This window comes from Octodon degus, unplaced genomic scaffold (assembly GCF_000260255.1).
Source record: "Octodon degus isolate 3935 unplaced genomic scaffold, OctDeg1.0 scaffold00068, whole genome shotgun sequence".
Classification (NCBI taxonomy): Eukaryota; Metazoa; Chordata; class Mammalia; order Rodentia; family Octodontidae; genus Octodon; species Octodon degus.
In genome coordinates this window covers 8,527,387-8,530,667 of record NW_004524644.1, presented here as the reverse complement: position 1 = coordinate 8,530,667, position 3,281 = coordinate 8,527,387, and the positions used below count along the sequence as shown (strand labels likewise).

The window sequence follows — 3,281 nt, the reverse complement described above, 5'->3', positions numbered from 1 at the left end:
TAGATGGATAGATTATACTGTCAAGGATTTAGTGAGATAGCATAGAGTTTTTAATAGTTAAGTTGTTATCCCTAAGTACACTCTAGATTTTCACTGTCAAGTCTGTCTGTCATTCCTATTAAAGTTCTATAAGTTGATTTCTTTTTCAACAGGATTAGTACAAAAAAATAACAGAATGTGCTGTTGACCAGTTGTTTCCTACTGCATTGCAGATTCAATACGAAATCATTAAGGAAATAAAATCAGATTATCCAAGAACACAAGAAATCTCAAATTCTATTGCATTTTACTTTGAGACAGAGGAACAACTGGGTGTGTAATTTTATATATCACTTGGCATAACAGTTATTAACATGTTCATTTCCCATTTTCCAAAATTTAACTGTGTTATTGAGGTGAGGTGGTAGAAACTGTATTTCCAGTTTTCTTGCTGACTTTCTATTAGGGGCACTGGCAGCAGTCAAAGGTTTTAATGCAGACTGAGGAAGAGCACTCTGCTTCTTAAGTCAACACCTGGTACTTGCAGTACTGTCTGAATCACCCCTGGAATTATGGTTTAAGATTTTGCAGAACTCTTTTTGTTTTTTGCTCCTGTCTGTTTGTGTGAATCCAGAGTAGATTTTGTTAAAATATAAACATGGGTAAGTGGGTTCCAGTCTAGGAAATTAATTTTTTGTGCTTGCTTGGTATTGTATCTTCTACCTTTGTGTGGTTTAATTGGTACTTATACTTTCTGTTGTTCCATGCCCTTTAAAGCCAACTTCCTGTAAAACATATCCATTCTTGAAAATATGTAGAGTAGCTCCCATTTTCTGGATTTGATTCTTGTATAACAGAGATCTCAACTCCAACATAGAAAAGATATTTTCTTTTTAAGGTTATCTTGTATTTTAAATAACTCAAACTCTACAATATATTTTTTCATCATTGTTCAAGTCATATGCATTTTTTCCTCATTACACTTTGTTTTAATGGGTGTCAAAATTTTGTGACAGATTTTTGATCAAGTTGTTTCCATTAAAAAGTATTGATTTTAAAAGCTAACTGCATAAACACTGCCATATCAAACGAATGGCCCACAAAACATTCTCCATTCCTTCTAAAGATTTTATGGTGCATTGTTACCATTAACCAGTCTTTCACCATTAAAGTTAAATGGCCAATTGGGATAAGCAGTTCTGAGAATGGTCTTCAGCCACTGATTAACACTGGGGTGGCAAGTGTTAGGAATAATATTCATCTAGCCTTCTGAGCTTTTTGGGCAAATTTGGTGACCTTGCCAACTCCAGCAGCTTTGTTGTCCACAGATTTGAGGATATCCACAGCAACTGTCTGTCTCATGTCACAAACAGAAAAATGACCCACGGTTGGGTAGTCAGAGGGGCTCTTGAGACACATGAGTTTGCCTGGACTCATGTCAACCATGGCAGCATCAGCAGATTTCAAAAACTTGGGCTTATCTTCCAGATCAAGGGTTGACTCTCAATCTTTTCTTTCAGCTCAGCAAACGTGCAAGCAGTGTGAGCTGTGTGACAATCCAGGTCAAGGGCATAGCCAGCACTGATCTGGCCAGGATGGTTCAGGATAATCACCTGAGCAGTGAAACCAGGTGCTTCCATTGGTGGGTCATTTTTGCAGTCACCGGCAACTTTGCCACCCTGGACATCTTTGAAGACATGTTCTTGACATTGAAGCCCACATTGTCCCCAGGAAGAGCTTCACTCAAAGCTTCACGGTGCATTTCAACATACTTGATTTCAGTTGTGGCACTGACCAGGGCAAAGGTGACCACCATGCTGGGTTTGAGAACACCATTCTCCACTCAGCTCACAGGAACAGTGCCAATATCACCAATTTTGTAGACATCTTGGAGGGGCAGCTACAAAGGCTTGTCAGTTGGGTGAGTGGGTGGAAGGATGCAATCCAAAGCTTCAAGCAGTGTGGTTCCACTAGAATTGACACCTTTACAAGTGACCTTCTGGCCTTTAAACTAAGGCATATTTAGCACTTGGCTCCTGCATGTTGTCACCATTCCAACCAGAAATTGGCACAAAAGTTACAGTGTCAGGATTATAGCCTATTTTATTAAGGTAGGTGTTGACTTTCTTAACAATTTCTGAGTATCTCTTCTGACTGTAGGATGACTCCTTGGAATCCATTTTGTTAACACCAACAATAAGTTGTTTCTCACCCAATGTGTAAGCCAGATGGGCAGGCTCATGGTTCTGCCCTTTCTTGGAGATACCAGCTTCAAATTCACCCACACCAGCAACAACAATCAGGAAAGCATAGTCAGCCTGAGATAAGCCTCTAATCCTGATTTTGATGAAGTTTTTGCGTCCAGCGGCATCAGCAATGGTCGCATAATACTCGCTGGTCTCAGATTTCCACAGGGAGATGTCAATTGGGATTCCACACTCATGCTCGGTTTTCAGCTTGTCTGAGACCCAGGCATGCTTGAAGGAACCCGTCCCCATTTCAGCACCCTCCTTCTCAAATTTTTCAATGATTCTCTTATCGATGCCACCACATTTGTAGATCAGATGGCAGTGGTGGTGGACTTGCCAGAGTCTACATGTCCGACGATAACGATATTAATGTAGGTCTTTTCCTTTCCCATGTTGGCTTTGATGTAGTGATAGTTTTCACTATACCTGTGCTCTTGTGGCAAACCCGTTGTAAAAGCCATATACATTTTTGATGCCTTTAATCACCATTATTTATGTTAACTTATTATTACAATAAGATGTATAAACAACTTATGGGATCATCGTGAGACATACTCTGTAATCATTTATTTTATGAGAAAAATCATGGAGTTCCCAATCCATTGATAATTTCCTATACACATTTAAAAAGATTAATATGCTACTGATATCAGAATGTTTAAATAAAAAATCAAATACTTCATCCAGCAACTATCCATTTCATATGATTCTAGGACTACTGTCTCTTTCAAATGAACCAGAATTGATTTTATTCTGAATCATGAAAATGAAGTTGTTTTGTGATCATGTACAAGTACACTTATCATCACAGAATGTATGTTGACCTGCACATCAAATTCAAGCATAAATGGATTTTCTCATCTAACTGGTGAAGGACAAACTTGTAACACACAAACTGGTCTTTTTAAAAGATAACTTGTCCAGTCATGATCTCATGATTTTAGTCAGATTACTGAACCTCAGCTCAAAATGTATTAAGGGGGACAGTATGAATAATATCACAGCATGGGTTCCATGATTAAATTAGAACATATTGGAACCATGTTGATGCAT

General features: G+C 38.5%; 1 pseudogene; it reads right to left on the bottom strand.

The window, feature by feature from the left end:
* Window positions 1-1,215: 1,215 nt before the first annotated feature.
* LOC101589423 lies at window positions 1,216-2,620 on the bottom strand (annotated as a pseudogene).
* Between the last annotated feature and the right edge of the window lie 661 nt (window positions 2,621-3,281).